Source organism: Alligator mississippiensis, chromosome 16 (assembly GCF_030867095.1).
Source record: "Alligator mississippiensis isolate rAllMis1 chromosome 16, rAllMis1, whole genome shotgun sequence".
Lineage (NCBI taxonomy): Eukaryota > Metazoa > Chordata > Crocodylia > Alligatoridae > Alligator > Alligator mississippiensis.
This window is the reverse complement of record NC_081839.1, coordinates 30,308,853-30,327,502: the sequence shown is the minus strand read 5'-3', so window position 1 is coordinate 30,327,502 and position 18,650 is coordinate 30,308,853. Positions and strand designations below refer to the sequence as shown.

General features: G+C 49.7%; 1 protein-coding gene across 2 annotated transcripts in view; it reads left to right on the top strand.

Moving 5' to 3' along the window:
• The first annotated feature begins 762 nt into the window (after positions 1-762).
• GRIK4 (glutamate ionotropic receptor kainate type subunit 4) overlaps positions 763-18,650 on the top strand; it is a 282,987-nt gene continuing 265,099 nt past the window's right edge. Inside the window, exon 1 of one of the 2 annotated variants that reach the window (XM_019487321.2) lies at positions 763-898. The gene's annotated coding sequence lies outside the window, so the exon portion shown is untranslated. The remainder of the gene's footprint in view (positions 899-18,650) is intronic. The other variant, XM_059719504.1, reaches the window with a different exon arrangement.

The window sequence follows — 18,650 nt, the reverse complement described above, 5'->3', positions numbered from 1 at the left end:
CTGGTGCGCAGTGCTTCCCCTCCTTCAGTTGCTGTTTTGGTTGTGAAACAATCTGCAATCAAATCTGGCTCTTTTTCTTCCTCCGCCTTCTTTCCATTGTGGCTGGGGGGTGTGCAAAACACCTCCTTCCCCCACGGCCCACAACCACACCACCCCATCCCAGGGCCACGCTCTTTCCCTCCCCAAAGCAGCATGCCGTCGGGGCACAGGGGCAGGACTCATGAGGACAGTCTGGATTCATAGTTATCGAGGAACCTTGTAGATCAGCGCATCCAGCCCCTTTACACGAGGCAGCGAAAGACCCCCGCCAGGTGAGTAGCACCCCTGTGCACTCCTACTGTCAGGGTTCACCCCCTGCATCCACCCTCTTTTGGGCAAACTGGAGAGAGAAACAGAAGATGGAAAGGTGCGGTGTTGGGTGTGCACAAACAGCGGAAAACCAGGGGGAGTGCAGCTGTGATGGTCCAAGCACAAGCAGCGAGGTGGTGGAAGCACAAGCAGAGGGGGGCTAATACAAGAGAGCAGATTCCCACCCTCCAAAAAAACAAAAAAAAACTAACACAAAAAACCCCCCAAAAAACAACCTCCCCTCCCTGCCTCCCGTGCCCTGGTGCCGGGAGCGGGCGGCCGGGGCAGCGCTGCAGGTGCGGGGCTGCAGCGCACGTGCCCGGCGCCGGCCCCGGCGCTCCCGCTGCAGTTCGCACGGTCTCCGCCGGGGGCCCCCGTCCCTGCCCGCCCGCCCGCGCGGTGCTGCCCGCCCGCCCGCCCGGCACGGCGGCTCGGCTCCGCTCCGCTCCGCTCCGCTCCTGCCGCTGCCGGCTCGGCTCGGCTCGGAGCGAGGAGGCTGCGGTAAAAGCCCCGGATCCCGCCGCCCCAGCCCCATCCCGGAGCCGTGCAGGTAAGACCCGGCGCGGTGCACCCCGCGGGTGCAGGTGGACTTTGCAAGGAGCCGGGGCTGGAGGGGGGTGGCGGCCGAGGAAGCCCCCGGCCGGGTTTGAATCGTCTGGGTGATTTTGTAACAACAAAAAAAAAAAAAAAGATAAGGATGATTTAAAAATACCTGGTGGTAAAAATAGACAGCGGGTGTGATAACCCTCCCTGGGTTGGAGGGGGGGCAGAGGCAGGATGGGGAGGAGGATGCAGAGGTGCTGGGATGCATGGAGACATGGCAGCAGGTGGATGGAAGAGGGGTTGGCGGTAGAAGAGCGGAGGCCGGCACCCTGCTCTCTCGGCGGGGTGTCCCTCGTGCCCTTCCGCACCCGGTCCCGGATGCGGCACCTCGTGGCCTGCTCCAAGTTTCTTGGGACTGGGGTTAATGGGAAGAGCCCACACCCCACCGCTGCTCCTGCCCTGGCCCCCTTCAGCGTCGAAACCTTTCAAATGATTTAATCAAAACCAAAAAAAAAACCAACCTCCCAGCGCAGGAACGCATCGCTATCCTTATATCTTGCATTACCGCTGGGAAAGGCTTTCCCAGCAGCCTTTGCCGCAGATTGTTTGTGGCCACAATACTTTAGTAGATCAAGAGTTGCAAATTACCCAGCTCCATTCCCCGGCCTGCAGCGCAGCTGCAATTCAGCGGGGAGGGCGCGACTCCGGTCCCTGGGGATTACCTAGAAGCCGCTCCCCCCGTGTCTGTGGGTTATCTGGAAGTACGTGGCACTCTTGAAGTGTCGAGGACCGGAGTTGGCTGAAAGGGATGCTTGGAATAAACCCGCCCGTGGATATTTGAGCGCCTGAATACTACGAATGCAACTACTTAAATGGAGATTTTCCTGGTTTTTGCAATGGGAAGAAAATAAGGCATAGAGTAACTCCGTTGTATCCTGTACTGTTACACCGGGGGTGAATTACTCCTGGAGGAGTTCTCATCTAGCGCACCTTGTGGCACGTGTGTGTGGAGGGGAAGCGGTACCTGGAGATGCAGCTACGATGCTCACGCAGACCCTTGTTAGTTAGGAAACGCACAGTGTAACTTTGCAGGGTGTGGGAGGGGGTGCAGAAAACCTCCCTAGGCCCAACTTTATTCTGGTCTGACAAGAGATGCATCATTTCAAACATGCCGTGCAGTTCCCCAGCCTTTATTTTTTTCTTTCAGGGTGGGGAGGCCCGGTTCCCGGAGATCCTGTGCAGTTCAGGTCATTAATCAGGTTGATTATTTTTTCCCTGAGCAGCAGGATTCATTCCTCAAGGTCGTGACCCCTGGGAGAGCAAACCTTCCATGCACACATTACTCGGTCTGGGGCTGTCTAATTTTCCGTGTTTTGTTCCTTCCCTGTCGAGGCGCTCTCTGCTGGAGGGCCCGGAGCTGTGTCCTGCCTCCCAGCCCCTAGCAGGAGGCAGCAGGCTGTGCCCGTATCTGTACTACCACATCCTGTGCTGACCCTTTTCCCGCAGGAGCTGATGCCCAGTGCCCGCATCCTGCTGCAGCCCCCAATCACCTGGCATGGAGCAGTGCCTAGGTACCCTTTCCTTGCTGTACCAGGGCGTGTTCCCTTGCAAAATGCATCTGGAGGCCGTGTCTTGCTACAGTCTTATCAAAAGGAGGCTGTCTCCTTCCTGTCTCAAGCAGGAGCCAGTGTCTTTGTCCTGTTTCAGTAGCATCCAAAGGAAAGTCTCCTTCCAGCTGCCAGCAGCTGCCAGTGCCCATGCCCTGCAGCAGCATCTTCCAGCAGAGACAGTGCCTGTGATTTGTTGCCTGAGCATCCTCCAGGCTAGAGTCTTGTCTTCTGCGCTTCGTCAGGAGCCAGTATCTAATGTGCACACCCTGTTCTCGGTGGCTACCAAGGCTTAGCCTTGTGTCTTAGCTGCCAGCAGGAGCCGGTGCCCACATCTCCCATCTGCTGTGGCATCCTTCTCGAAGAGCCGCTAGCAGGAGCCAGTGGCGAGTTGGATTACCCACGCCTTGAGCCATCTGAGCCCGGGAGCGTGCAGGTAGGAGTCTGATATGTTAATAAAACTTGGTATGTCTGTACCGTGCCCCGGCGTTTCTCTGCTACATTTCATGTCCGACTAGAAAGGGGCTTTCTTAAACGAATCTGCAGCCGGTCTCCTGCAGTGCCAGGCAGGGCGTTTTAAATGCTGCCTAGATGCGAGCCTGTTTTTAGCATGTGCCTATCAGTGTAACTGCTGTATATTTTAGGGGAGCTGGCGGTAATGAGCTATAAAACCTTTCACCTGTGCACTGAGGCAGTCTGGATTTGACAGTGACTGGAATTTACTAGCAGGTACAAGTGGAGCGAGTCGTTCGTCTCGGTCCATTCTGGGTGCATAGGTGCTCTCAGCCCCAGATCGGGGCTGAATGGGCTGTGGTGACCGAAGACACTTATACTGTCAAAGCCATTGCTCTGGGGATAAAACAGGTTTACGTTATCAGCTCGGCTTCTCCTGGCAGCATAAAACAAGGCAGACAAAACTCTTAGAGACCTGTTCTTATGTAATCTGTATTAATTCTTTGTACGCTAGTTCCTTAATGGCGAGACTCCCCTTCTCTCTTGGTAGGGGTGGCAGCGCAGTTTCAAGGAAGACAAAAACCTCCAAATTAATTAGCCACAGGCTGAGGTCAGGTGACCATGATTCCCCATCCCTCCCGTGGGCAGCAGAAGAGAAGAAGATGCCTTTCCATCAACGGGGGGGGGGGGGGATTTTAGGCAGCAAAATCTCTGCCCACCCCAGGGGAGATCCTGCTTCTGATGCTTTGCTCTGTATGGAGGTTTCAGAGCTGCTGCCTGCAGCACCTGCGAGTGACTGTGTTGCTGCTGACTTGGAGTCCCTTTATGAGCGTCCGCGCCAGGATAACGAAGCTGGGGAGGTTCATCAGAGCGGGGTGAGCTGGCAGGGGCTGGAATACCTCAGGTTTGGGGATGGGGGGGTGCTTGGCAAACGATTTAAGGTTTTCAGGGAGTTGGTCTTCAGGGAGCACATCGGCAGGTGTGCGTGCATAACTGCTTGGCAACTACCTTGTTATCAGGCTGGTAAAGTGTGTCAAGAAGCCCCGTTTACCCCATCACGTGTACCTGCTGATTCCTTATGCTACAGCAGAGCAGCGTGTACCTGTTCAGCCAGTGCTCCCTCCGGGTTAGCCTTGGGCCAGGAAAAACCATGGGGTCTGTCTATGCCTAGAAACTTAGTATTGAATCCTGATCATATCCATTACTGAGTCCTGGCACTCCTCTGCCACAGAGGGTCCTACGCCCCTGTTGCTTAACGCTCTTGGCCGTGGGGAAGAAGCCGTTTAAAAATTTTTTTTGTTTAATTTTGTTTTGTTTTCCTGGAAGAAAAGACTCCAGAAGGGAATCTAGTCCCTTCGCCTCGATGGCAGGTTTTGTGTCGGCAGCCTGCATTGAATGAATGAGGTTTGCTTCCGATTGGAAAGCGATTATCTTGTTTGGGTGGAGGGAGAGACTCTCTGCCCACGCGGGAATGGGAAGGAGAAGCTAGTAGGGAGGTAGAAAGTAACCAAAGAGGATGGTTGAGGGGCAAATGTGCATTTACGACCAGCAAGTGCAAATGGCTTTGGTAGGCAGGAGAAAATTTGCTAGCAGGAGAAACCCATCAAATAGGCTGGCTGCTATTTAGGGGAATCGGCCGACAGGCAACCAGATACTAATAAACTTTCCAGGAGCACGTTGCAGGGAGGGCGAGAGGCTGAAGTGGAGCTGGCGTTGGCCTAGTCCTAGGAGGCACTTGCTGCCCTCCAGCCCCTGCTGATCTCAGTAGAAGCAGGGGACTTGGAAGAAGGGGTTAGAGATGCATTAGGGCATGGTACAGGAAGGGGGAATGGCAGGGTGTCTCCACTTCCTTTCCCTGGCTTAGAGGTTCAGTACCCATCCTCTCTCTGGCCTGTTTCCATCTGCTTTGTCTTGGAAAGGACTTCTTTCAGGCTTAGCGGGCAGCATAGAAGTGGGTAGGGGAGACAGAAGAGAAGTGATACTGCCTCATATCTGTGATCTATAGTTACTAGTTTTGGGGGGGTATTTTTAAGAAAAAATGTTCATGCCCCAGGTCAAATTAGCCAAATCAGGTCCAAATCCATTTGAATCATTCAAGAATAGAGTGGCCATCCTGTTTTCTGCTACTGTGTCCTCTATTGATACGAACCCGGATGCCTTTATGGCCTCTCTTTTTCTCTTGAAGAGAAAATAAATCCGGGTTCATATCAACAGAGGACAACCAGACTGCCCTCTATGATTATCACCCTATTCAAGAACCAGATGTGGCCCTGCTGCCGGCAAGTATCCTCCACCCCAGCCTGGGGCTTCAGATACTTCCAAGTTATTAGTAATGTAGTAGCCGGGATCAGGGATCCTGGTCTAGAGATGAAATAAAGTAAACCTGCCCCATGCAGCTTCCAGCCTCAATATACAGGACAGGCGATGCGAGGGAGAGAGCGAGCAAGGGCTATTATCTGCATTTTGCAGAAGAACTGAGACGCAGAGCCGGAGAGAGTAAGGTCATGTGGGTCTTGCAGAGCTGGGAATTGAACTCAGGGCTCCTAATTACCTTAACCACGAGTCGGTCTTCTCAAGTTATGTCCCTAGCATCTTCATCTCTCTTTGTATTCGCTGCTGATTAAAGAAGTCCCAGAGGGCAGCTGCCCTCAGCTACTGCATGGGCTGGGGCTGTCTTCATGCTGCTTATTGGCTTTGTAGGGAAATGAAGAGCAGAAAGCAAAGAGCCTGTCTCACATGGTGCCGATCACCCTCATCCCTTCCTGACTTGGGTGGAGTGGCGAGTGCCTAGCACTTGTTATCCGGCCCTAACTTCCTTGTGGCCGGTAGGCAGAAGGTGAATCCAACAACCTTTCCAGAAGTGCTCTCTAGTGCAGGCACGAGAGCTCAGAGCTAACATGCAAAGAGCTGAGAGGTCTGTGTTGACACTTCAGGTGGGGGGAGACTGAGGTTGTCCTCTAGGAAAGAGGAGAGCAATGAAGAAATCAGTGCAATATCAGTGATTCCTTGGCAAAAGGCTTATGCAGGAACAGAAAGCTCCGTTAGCCAGGGAAGAAACTTCAGGTGCAAACACAAGGTTATAATGGTGAAGAGTAGGACATTGCATTAAATTTATTTGCTTATAAAGCCCTCTTAATGTAAATATTAACATAATTGTAGGAGTGCAGCTCAGGACCTCACGGCTGAATAACAAGGAACTTCAGCGTGTTGAGAGATGGAAGAAGTTGCAAAATCTGCTGCAAGGTAATGAGCAGTTTTAACTACCCCAATATTAACTTGCCGTATGGTCTGTTGGGCCTGGATTGGAAGGACAATTTATGGTTATTAATAAAGAGCCGCGTTTTAGAGCAGCTCGTTCTGATGCCTACGGAGGAGGGTGGAAACTCTGGATTTAACTTCCCGTGATAAATGAGAACGTGAGCTTAGCAGCCCCACGAGGCGAGAGTCGCCACAACACAATTACCTTTAACAGCTTGAAAGGCGGCTCCTTGCAAGGATGGTGTTGCGGTGGCCAGCTTTCTAAGGCTAGCTTCTAAAAGTGTTAGACAACAGGCTGGTGGGTAGAAAAGGGAAACAAGCCAACCTTCAAAGTGATGCAGGTAGCCTGGAGGCTGTTTAGGGAGCTGTCAGTCAAGGCCCAGAAGCTTTGTGTAATTCAGGATGCAGAAATAACCTGTGCAAATGGAAAGCAGCCTCCTTTTAGTGAAGAGGAAGAAGGTGCAAGCTGTCTAGGGCAGTGTTCTCAACCAGTGGGACACGAAGGTCATGTAGGTGGGACTTCAGCTCATTTGAACATATAATTAATTGAGCGATAATATATTAATATATATCATATATCTATTAAATAAACTACAAACATGCATGTGAACGTAAAAATACAATTCTTGGGAAAAGGGTTTTATTTCTATCACGTCGGGACCATTTTTTGACAAAACGGTTGGTGGGACGCAAGGTGCAACAAGTTGAGAACCGCTGCTCTAGAGCGCTCGTCATAGATCTTGAGGTGCTTTTCTGGAGAGGATAAGCGTCCTCATTTCCATTTTTTTCATTCAGAGAAACTGAGGCACTGGTGGGGGGGCAAGCTGGGGATGGTGCTAGAAATGGCTAGAACCTAGGAGCTTGGAGGTCCTCTCCTGTGCTGCATCTGTTAATTGCTCTGCTTCAAATGGGCAAGTTTGTTAGTCCTGATTTGTACAGCAGGGAAACTCTTGCTTGAGGAGTAAACAGAAATGCAAGGAGCACGGCTCCAAGAAAGGCCCAGCGGCAAGGAGACTATGGGCCTGACCCCCAGCAGGAGGAAGCTATCAAAGCTCCATTGCCTTAAACGCAGCGATGCCACTTGAAGCCAGCCGGAGAACTGGTATTACACTTCCAGCGATATTAAGCCATGCACTACAGAAGTGTTGAGATCCCTCAAAAGGCTGCCTTGGCGAGCACAGGTACTCCAGAGCAACTTGAAGAGGAAGATGAATGGTAAGGAAAAGCGCAGCGATTTCTTTTAATCAGGATGCTGGAGAAATTCCCATTCGCAGGAAATGAATGGCGATGGGGCTCTGAAGAGGAAGTAATGGAGCAACTTGAGGAACTTGGGTGCACTAAATCAGCAGGACCCTGATGGTTCACCGGAGAGCTCTGAAGTAAATAAAGTGTGAAATGGCAGGGAGATTAACACAGATCTACCATATTAACTTTCAAGTGGCAAATGCAGAATGGCTTCAGACACAGGGTGAGACTGATGAAGCCAGGGCTGTTGGAGCAGGGACGATTTCGGCATGCAAAGCCTTAAAAAGCCATGTCAAACAGGTCCGAGAGCAGCCCGAGAAATTAGGCTGGTGAATCTCACCTGTGCTTTGTGCCAACCGGCAGCATATGATTAAGGTGCTGGGACACGTGGCTGTGTCTAGCCTTCAGGGTCAAGGTGTCAGGGCTTGTAGGAATAACGAGGTATATGGGCAGGGGGAGGGAGGTGTTGTCTTTAACCCGGTATGGCTTGTTGGGCAAGTTAATAAAACAGAAGCGGATGACTCAGTGAACATAATGTATCTGGATTTCCATAGAGCCTTTCAGAGCTCCCTCCATCAGAGACTGTTGAAGGAAATAAATAACAGAACGAAGGAAATAAATAGCTACAGGTGAAAGGGCAAAGCCCAGTGATAGCTTAACTAGCAAATCCATAGAAAAGAGACGTGTAACGTGAGGCTGTCAGTACAGGGGAGACGGATAATTAGTTGGGGTGGGGAGGGCTTTGCATGGAGACGGGAGCTGTTTATTGCACATAATGATTTGGAGGAGGAAGCGAGCAAGAGCGTGGGCAAGGGAAAAGTTTTGCTGGTGGGAAGAGCTCGCTTTGGTTGCTAAACACCGGGGAGAATCGAGAGACACGGCAGCCAGGTTTAAGCACGTCTGGGGCTTGGTTGGCACGACGGCAGCTGGGATTTAACGCGGATAAATGTGTCAAGTAATGTGCTCTAGCAAAAATAGCTGGAGTCTTCTCTCGCGGATGCGGGAGGGCTGTGAATCAGCCAGAGCCACAGAGGCAAGAGCGAGGCATGGTGGGGAGGCTGGCTTTTCGCTGTGGGCCACAGCTGTTTCGCAGGCCAGCGAGCGTTTGGGCATCGTGTGAACGGACAGAAGCACTGACAGACCTCGCCCGGCAGCAGACACCCGCCTCTGAAGCGCCGCGTAGTCTTGGTCGGCGTGTAGAGCAGGAATTAGCACAGCCCAGAAGATGAAAATGGGGAGGGAGGCGGATGGAGCCTCTGGGCTTGGAGGCCAGTGAGCTGGGCTCTGTCACTGGCCTGCAGCGTGCGAGTTTCCTACTCCCTACCTCAGTTTCCCCATAAATACGGTAGTCTTTCTTTGTGGGATGCTTTGGTCATAGTTTGCCACTGGGGTGGGAAGGGGCATGGATGAGCAGGCGGTGCTGCTGGAGAGAGGCAGAGAGGTTCTTCCCAGGAGCTCAGGCTGCTGCACTTGCCGGAGTAACAGGTCTGTCCTTTTGTGCTGCAGCATGCACTCGGTGGATTGTCATTAAAGGTGCCAAATCCACAGCCTTTTCCATGGACCTGTGTCTTGCTGTGGAGTAATCACTGCCTTGGGGGAAGGGGCAGGAGTGCAGAGCTACCTGGGTGCAGATGTCCCAGCTGTGAAGGTGGACAAGCGTTTGTGGATGGGGATGGGGAGACCTTTTACAACTGAACTCCCTCGCTAGGTGGTTCAGAGGATGAACCCGTTATCCTCACCCCTAAAGAGCTGTCAGGGTGATAGCAGGATTGCTTTTGCCCATTAGCAATCTTGGTGTAAAACCTCAGAGGACATGAGATCCCTAAACTTCTTGCTACGGTGTAATGAGATGAGGACAATACCGGACCCCCATCCCGTGGTTTGACCTTGCCTAGAGTTTGTCTGCACAGGCCCGTGCAGGAAACTTGTTCTGAATTAACTGAAGGTGTATATTTAATGTGGGCTGCTGAAACGTAAATTCACTTTGGATGAAGGCTGCTTTAATTCAGATTAAGCATGAATTCTGCTTAAAAATGAATTGAGATGAACTTTCTCAGATTTACTTCCTGATAAACCTATAGAGCCAGGTCACCAGTATGATTTTGCAGGGAAAAAACTGACATCTGTTAGTTAGCCAGCAATGAAAACGCACCTTTGTTTTGCAGTGAAGACCAAGCCAAAGATGCAAACTGTGTGTGTCACTTCCTATGCATTGCAGAGCCACAGTTGCCTTCTGCTCAGCAGCTCGGGGAAGGGTTTGCCATGCTTTGATGGGGAAGGAGTTCTTCTTTAATGGCACTAAATGCATTTCTGATGGGGGAGGGAGATTAGCGGGACTAGAGGATTCATGTTTCTGCTCAGTTGCAAATCCATGTATGAGATCCTAGCCAGGTGACAGCAGAGACTTGGAATATTTATTCTGACCATCCTTTGCAAGGAAGCAGCTGCATAATGTAATTTCCAACCAGTGTCTCAACTGAGCACCCGGTGAGCCATCCAGCACAGGGGGATTTGCATCTCTACCGAGATCTCGCTGCTTCAAACTCTGCAAAATGTATTAGCATCCTGCATGAGAGAGAGAGCCAGACGCAAACGCTTCCTCCTTCCCCACCATTGGGTGTTTGGTTAGCTCAGCATCCAGCACACCAATGTGGAAATAAAGCAAAGAAGCTTTGTCCTGGGTTCATTATGCACAAATAAGGGGAATGCTTCATAGTGGCAATCCCTAGCTAGCCTAGTGTTAGTGGGTATGCTGTCGTGACCTTTGAAACCTTGCATCGTAAGGGTTTATAAGGAGCCTCGTTGGGAATGTCCTGGTTGTCCACGATTCAGACTGGAGCAGGGGTGGAGAAGGGACCGGAGACCGGCTATCGTATGAGAGGACACGGGAGGAGCTTTGCTTGGGATGGCAAAGCGAAGGCTGAGAGGCGATCTGCTCCCTGACTTTAAATGCGTCAGGGAGTAAACACCAGGATGGGGACAGGAGCTCTGGGAGCATAAGGGACAATGTTGGCGCAAAAAGAAATGGATATGAACTGGCCAGGAATAAGGTTAGGCTGGGAATGAGAAGATGGTTTTAGTGCAAGGAGGTCCTGGAGCAGCCTTCCTGAAGGCTATGGGGCACTAAAATGCAACTGCTCCTAAGATGGGACCTGATCAATATATGACAGGTCTGCTATGACCCGGTGCTTGCAATAGCAGGATACTGCACTTGATAACCCAGGAAGACCAATGCTGCTTTTGCACCAACTTATCCTGGTGAAAGAGGAGATGTTAGACCCCACACCTAACTCTTTCACTGACACTGGGTGCCTCTCTCAACTGGTTTGAGCCTGGTTTTTGCAGGGGCAGTACTTCAGTACTTGCTGGAATCCCTTCCCCCACACACACATTTTATTTTATTTTGCTAGGAAGCCATAGACTTTTAGGCTTTCCAGTGAAAAAAATTTGAGGACCAGTTTTGAGTGCCTTTGTCAGAACAGCAGCTTTTTCACTGACATTTCTTCATGTTGGCTTTGAAGGGAGACTAATTCATCTTTACCAGTGAGGATAATTTACTGCGGGAACCATTTACCAAAAACTGTGGTTGTCAGTTCTCCATCCGGGGTAATTCTTAAATTAATCTTGGATTCTCTTTTCTCTCTAAAAGGGGCATCCTAATTTAAATAGGAGTTACGGGTTGGATCCAGAAATTACTGGGCATGGTTCTGGGGTTGTATGGTGCAAGAGGTGGTGTGATCACAGTGGTCCCCTCTGACCTTAACAGCTACAAAGCTTTGAAACCTCAACCCAGGCAATGATGTTTCCTTGAGTTTGCAGAAAGCCTGAAACAGCTGCAAGATGCAACCCAGCCTGTTCTCTTGAAAAGGGAGACAACTCAGTCCTACACCTCTATTTCAGGAATTTAACTCTGTTAATTTAAAACACTAATAGATGGATACGTCGTTCACCAGACATGGTGCAGCTGAACGTGGCCCAGGCTTTGAAGCTGGGGAAACGTGGGCTAAGGATGTTGGTGCAGGATTTGGGTGATGGTCTTTGAAGGGAGCCGGTTTCCTGTGAACTGAGTGGATGTGCCTGTGTCTTATAATTCCTGCAGAGCGTTAAATAAGATTTCCGTCTCAGTCACTGTGTTGTTACGGAAGAAGACTGCAGCCAATGCAAATGCGCACAAAACTGTCTGGATGTTTGTTTATGCAACAGATCATTAAAAACTCTGGGAACGAAAAAAAACAACAATCAACAACTGGATCTGTTAGATAATTAATCTGCATTTTAAGAATTGTCTAAAGACATATTTGCAAGCTAGTCCATTGAGCTGCTGCTTATCCAGTCAATAATCCCCATAGTTAATAGTCCCTAAGAATGTATTTCCATAATGTGTTGCAAACAGTTCAGAAATCTGCATCTTTCCTGTCTTAAGATGTCAAGGCTCACACATTTTCTGTGACAGATTATTTCTGATGCCCGGTGAAAACTCCAGAAATCTTTAGCTTCCAACGGGCAGTGCTAAGAATAGGGATGGCGAAGGCCTCGGGATAAACCCATGAGTCTAAATTCCTCCAAACTCTGCTTGTGTTTGCAGTTTAGGCCTGCATTCATATTCCAGTGCTGTGATATGAGCCTGCAGCGAGCTCCCAGCCTGCGTCGGACACTGAGCACCCTGTTAGCAGGTGCGAGGAAGCGGGGGAGTGGGTCTTGCTGACTCACGGAGGCAGGTGGCTCATCCTCTCGTAGATTGTCAGGGATGTGGGAGTAAGTCTTTGGGAACGGAGGACCCGAAGGACTGAGTAGTGTTGAAGTCCTGTCTGTACTATAGACTTCTGTCAGTCAGGGGTTTGGAGAGGCGGGATCCCAGGCCAGTGTGTGCGCCAACAGAAGCCCCTCTTGTAGACACGGGTATGGTCATACGGTGCCTTTGCCAGTCTTGCTTGTTTGTCTGCCAGGGATGGTTGTCCTCTACAGGTACAAGGTGCATCTGTGCTGGGATGCACATGGCCAGCACTGTGTTCAGTGCCTGAGAGTGCTGCCCAGGGAGTGGCCAAGACTGGGTAGGAGGTTTGGGTGGAAAAGGCCATGGGCTTGCTGCGTGAGAGGTGTCTGTGAGAGTTAATGCTGTCTTTTGGCCGTCCAATCCTCAGGTCACTACTGATTCCTGGTATGGAGTTGGTGATACCACCACGCAGCCTCTGTGAGACATCGCACCCATGTCTGATGCCAGGGCTGGGAATAGGGCGCTGGCCAACTGGAAGGGGTTAAGAAAGGAGATGCAGAAACAGGTGGGGATCTGGAAAGCCTGCCTGACAAGGAGAGACTAAAGCTCAATCTGTGTTGCTTAAGAAAGAAGGTTGAGAGGTGACTTGATTACAGTCTCTACAAGTACCTATGGTGGGGAAGAGATTTCTGATAGCAGAAGGTTGTTTGATGTAGTAGACAAAGGCAGAACATGACTCAGTGGCTGAAAGCTGCAGGTAGATACAGTCAGTCTAGAAATAAGCTCCCCCACACATGCACCTTTTTGTGCAGCAAGATGAATTTAAACATTGAGACAGTGTACTAGGGATGTGAGGGATTTTCCTCCTTTTGACATCTGTACATCAAAATTCAAGGCCTTTAAAGAGGTATTTTCATTCCCTTGGAAGTAGCAGGCTTGCTGCCGGGACTCGCTGGGTGAGGTTCTCTGTGCAGCAAGTCAAAGTAGATGGTCGTAGTGAGTTTTAGCCTTAAAATCAATGCATCTTATTCATTATTTTCTTGAGGAAGCTAGAGGTGCTGGGCTGTGCGCCTGGAGCCCATCTCTAGCAATGACACAGTTCAATAAAGCTCAGGCAAACGAAAACTAGCATCATTGAACTGCCATGCCCAGAGACCTCCGTACCGGGCATCTGTTGTCACATGTATGAACACTCCCCAACCCAGGCTGACGAGCTGCTCTTGCATTACAAAACTGGGCACCACACATGGTAAGGATGGGGTGACTGGGATGAATGCTCTTACACCCTGGCCCATTTCTTGGATCACATTAGAGCAGAAATGACCACGCGTCTTCCCTTATTCCAGCTAGCCCAGAGTCAGAAATGCCCAAATACTTACCATGTAGATGCTACTCTGCCAACATTATTGTATAGTTGAAGTATCAATGTATTCACCTTGCCAGGTAGGGGAGTGGTATAAGCACCATCAGGGGCAGATTTGCAGGGTGCAGTGGTGTAGTTGCACCCTTCCTTTGATTCCTGCTGCACCCAAATTTTAAAACTACCTGCCTGGCAGGAGCAGCAGCATTTCTAGTCCAGCAGCAATGAAGCAGTCCATTGACTTCAGGGTGCATTATCATCTCCTGGCTTCCTGCTGATCTCTTTCCACTCCACAGGTGTTAACAATCCTCTCTCCTTTTTGAATGTCTTGATGTTCCACTATTCAACCTGTCTATTCCTCTGCAATTTTGCTGTCTGTTAGGCATTTCTAATTTCTGTCTTCCATTCACAGCCCTGGAGACTGGTTTTTAGCTCTAGCTAAAAACCTTAACTCAGGTGTGGTAATATTAACTCAGGTGTAGAGATGACTGACAGTGAAGTATTGTAGGCATTGTCAAGTGCTCAGTAAGGCTTGATTTTTGTTTTATGAATCTGGGTAAGAGATGGACATTTAATTATAATCACTGCAGCACTAATGATACTGTATCTTTTGACTTTTTTTTTTTTTTGCCCAGTCTGTTATGTTTTTTTTAAAGCTTTATATATAATCTAGTAAATTAACCACATTTCACTAGTTATATTTGTTTTGCTTTGATCTTAAACTGAATAATATAGTGCAAGCCCCCTAGCCTATTAGTAAAGCATCTAGTTTCTCTTTAACTGGAGAAAAATGTGCTGTGCTGTATGTGATGATATGCCACACATTCTGCAACCTCCTTTTCAAAACCCTAGCCCTGCCCTTTTGTGGGTCTGGAAATAAGGCATAACAGTGGCTTGACTGGGGCCACGCATGTGCCTGTGCAGAATAAGAGTGGGCTATTGGAGTCCCTGGCCTGGTTTTTACCCACGCTGCCACCCACTGCTTTTTAGTCAGATGAGGCTTTGCTAGCTCAGGCTGTTTCTATAAGGATCATATTGACCATTTACATGTTGCAGGGCTGGGGGAGCTGAACCTGGCGTCTACACATTGTGGAGGGTCTCCCATGCAGGTGCTGTAGTGCAGCACCCTACCACTGAGTTGCCAGGACTCCATGGGGACCATTTGCCACCTGCCATCTCTCCTCCTCCCCACGTGCACATGGCTTTGAGCCTTCCTAGGACAGGGTCCATTGCTGCAATGGAGGTTGCTGTCAAGCTTGAGCTGGTGGCGATGCCTGTCCTTGTGCCAGGAGCGATGAAGGCCCTGAAGTGCCATTGACCAAAGGCCTGTGGGGAAAAAAGCTTCCACTGGAGCTGTTGGAGGGAGAAGCAGGGGACACATCTGCTCTTTTGGTGCCTTCAAAGCCCCTTGCTCAGGCAGATTCAGGCCCACCGGTGCCCCGTGCTGCACTGAGCTGTAATCTCAGCTCTAATAAGCATTGTGCAGCATATTGCAGGATATTTTTTAAATCCTCCCTATGCGATTGCACCTACTGTGCAGAACAGGCCTTGCATCCTGATGATGGAGGTGAATAACAGGTTCAAATGATCTATTCCATCTCTCTTATCTGCTCTTTTGGGGTGGAGAAGTCTTGATGCCATCAGCACCCCTTACCTCCCCCCTGATTTTCAGCCCTCAGAGCCAGAGCCTGGCTCAAAGCGCCAGAGCCTCCAGCATGTGCCCGCCCGTGCAGAGAGAAAGGATCATTCCTGCGAATGCAAATCCCTCATGCCATCACCTGAGCCATGTTCAGCAAATGCAGGCAAGGAGATTAAGAGGCATCATTAGTGTTCAGTCAGCGACTGGCGTGTTAATTAGAGTGTGCGGTGCATTCTGCAAGGTTGCTGTCTCTTAATGCCTTGTTTCTCTCCCACCTTTGCCCAGCAGAGAGATAGAGATGGAGAAAGGGGCAATCCAGAGCTGCGTGGTACCTTGTGAACTTCGATTTGGATTTCACAGTGGTTTTGGTGTGATTGATAGTAAGCCCATGCCAGGGGTTTTGCACTGTGATAGTCGATACTTCCCAAGGAGCCCCTCATCTTGAACCTGTAGCTGGGGGCATTGGATCAGGGTTGGGGAACACCTGGCCAGATGCTGTGCAGCTTGGCCTACCTGATGTTGCACTGCTGGGTGGAAGGGCAGAGAGAGACTACATGTTTGGGTGAATCCTCATCCTTGCTCTTCCCCAAGCGTGAAAAGAGCTTGGGGGAAGGCAGAGTAAGCTTCTGCCAAGCCAAGCCAAGCTAATCTCTTCCGCTCCTGATGTAATTATCTCTGGTGCCCCCGGCCCCTAAATTCGTAGATTATGAAGCTGAAAGGGAACATTGTGATCATCCAGTCTGACTTCCTGCATAACACAGGCTATGGGAATTCTCTGAATTAATTCTCATTTGAACTAGAGCATATCTTTTATGAGGAAATGGGAAAAAAAAAATCCAATCTTGATTTTAAAATTGCCATTGATGTTGAATCGACCAAAACCTTTGGTAAATCGTCCCAGTAGTTATTGACCCTCGCTGTTAAAAAATTAGCGTCTTTATTTCCAGCCTGAATTTGCCTAGCTTGTTTCCAATGAGTGGGTCTTGTTTCTTTTCCACCACCTGGCAGAGCAAAAGAGGAAGAAAAGGGCAGAAACCTGTAGGTTGAACAGCCCGTGATCAAAGCTTCTTTCTCCACGTAAGTAGCCATGGCGTGAGACCTCAGGAGTGTCAGGAGAACCAGAACGAGCATCAGCCTTCACCTTCAGAGCAGCAATCTCTTTGTGCAAGACATCCGTGGTCTTGGCTGATTTCTGAGCCTGCGTGGGGAGAAAGGAGCTTGATCTTCCCTGGATGAAGAAGCTGGATTTGGAGCGCAGCAAGCACTGGGGGAGGATCCTTTTGTTGCAGCCTTCTCTGTATCTGCTGCAGATGATACTGTGGACCCCTAAGGTCTCCTTCAACCCGTCTCACTTATGTTACGACTCTTGGATGTGAATTTAAATACCCCAGGCATACCCCGGGCTTGAGAAAGGGGTGCAGCACCCAAGCTCCATGACCTTATGGTGGCCACCGCGCCACTACTGTGGTTGTGCCATTGACAGGGCAGGTTTGCTTGGGATGAAATCATGGGACAGGAAGAGGAGTGAGGGGATTGAGCCTGGGGGGGACAGGTCAGGAGAGAAGAGGGGCAGGTCTGCCGTGAAGCTGGGGTGAAGAGGTTGCTAGCGGGGTGGGCAAGGTGAGGTAGCTGATCAGCACGGGGCCAAGAAAATCCAAACAAAACGGGTGGAAGTCCTGTGGTCTGAACTCCTTCAGCTAAAAGGGTCATTTCCTTAGTTGTTACTAATGGGCTGTTATCTTTTTAGTGGGGACAAACATAACCCGCACTCTCCCCTACACTTTGCAAACCCTTCTTTAGACAGTCCACAAGCATCATTTAAGCACCTAGTCCTCAGCCGTGTTCACGGCCTCTTTGTGCTAGGCGCGGTGTGTGCAGCGGGGTAAGAGAGTCTGCACCTTTAAGTGCTTGCAGTCAAAATAGATGAGACAAAATTTGGGAGAGGAGCTGGGCAGATGAATTGATTTGCCTACAGTCATGCCGCAGCTAAGTGTCGCCTGGCAGAAGAGCCCAGTTGTCCTGCCAGCCCAGGATCTTGGCTGCTGCCTCTCTCCCCTTGACGTACATGGTGACCTGATGATTCGGGCCTCCTCCTTCCACACCTCTCCACTCTTGTTTGTTCATTGGGTTGATGATTTCCTTGGGTCATGTTGGAGTCGGCTTTATTTTTTGGGTTTTTCTTCAGGTTGTGAAATCTCAGAGGGGTTTGGCGGGAATTGAATTAGGATCCTATCAACCAGAGGGAGAAATTACCACTTGCAAAAAAGCCCCATTTTACTTAAGTTAGTAATATTGGAGCTGTTAATTGAGTGTTCATTGATTGTCTGTCACTACTTTGATGTAATCTATTATTCGCCGTTCAAGTGGATGACCTACCACTGATACAGCAGTTTAGTTGCTATTGCACAACTTTTCTGTCTGGTCTGATCATTTCTTTTTCCAATGATTTAATTTTACTGGCGTTGTAATTAGCATCATTTCCTTTTCTCTGGAGTGATCTCAGCTCTAACGTTGTCTTTGTTTTCTCAGGAGTGCCTTTTAATGCATCCGATTCTTTGGGGTGTTTTAAGTGGCCAGAGCAGAATTTAACCAAGGGCCGCATTTGAACTTGATCCAACAGCTCTTGTCTGTGTGGATTTAGGGTGCGCGTTTCCCCGGAAATTGCTTCGTTCAGTAGAGGTTCTTTGTTGCTGCAGGTTCAATTATGGAAGTGAATAGTGTTTTATAGAGAGAGAGAGGGGAAAAAAAACCCCTCCGTGTCATCCCAAAAGCCTCTTTCATTATATCTTTCATGTAAATGCCCAAGCAGTCATGGACAAGTCACTTTGGCTAACTAGTATGTAGCGATGATAAAAAGGAAATGTGCGCTTGTATAATGCCTTTCATTGGAGACGAATCAAAGCAGCACTCTTCAGCAGTTCAGTTAAGTCTGACAGACTCCCCATGGAGTGCATGTGCATCTGTGGGCAGGGAAGGGCTATTACTCAGTTTTTTCAAGTAGGTAAACCAAGGCAGAGAGTAGTGAAACAATACGGGGCAGTTTGCTCGGCGAGTCTGTGGCAGAGCTGAGATGGACCGTGGGGTCTAAAGAGCAGGGCAGCGCATCTGTGCAATGCCTACCGTAACAGGGCACTGGTCTTTGGGCCCTTGAGGTGGTTTTGTCATGCAAATTACTGGAGCTGGGCACAGAACCCAGAAATCCCACTTGCTACGTGACACTCCTTTTCCTTTTATATATCCCTAGCACAGCCCGATGTGTCCAGCGTAATTGCATTGTTTTCAAAGGATAGCTCTTGCGGCCTGATGTTTGAATGCTTGTGCAGTTTTGCATGTCCAATTATTTCTTCTGTGCCAAGTTTTGGAGGAAATCCTCAGATTTGCAGCAGGTGTGTTTGAAGCCCTGAGCCCATCCCTCCAATCTCTTACTCCCGGGGATGTTTGCTGCGCTGAGACGCTTCTGCAAGATTAATTGCCCTAAATGTG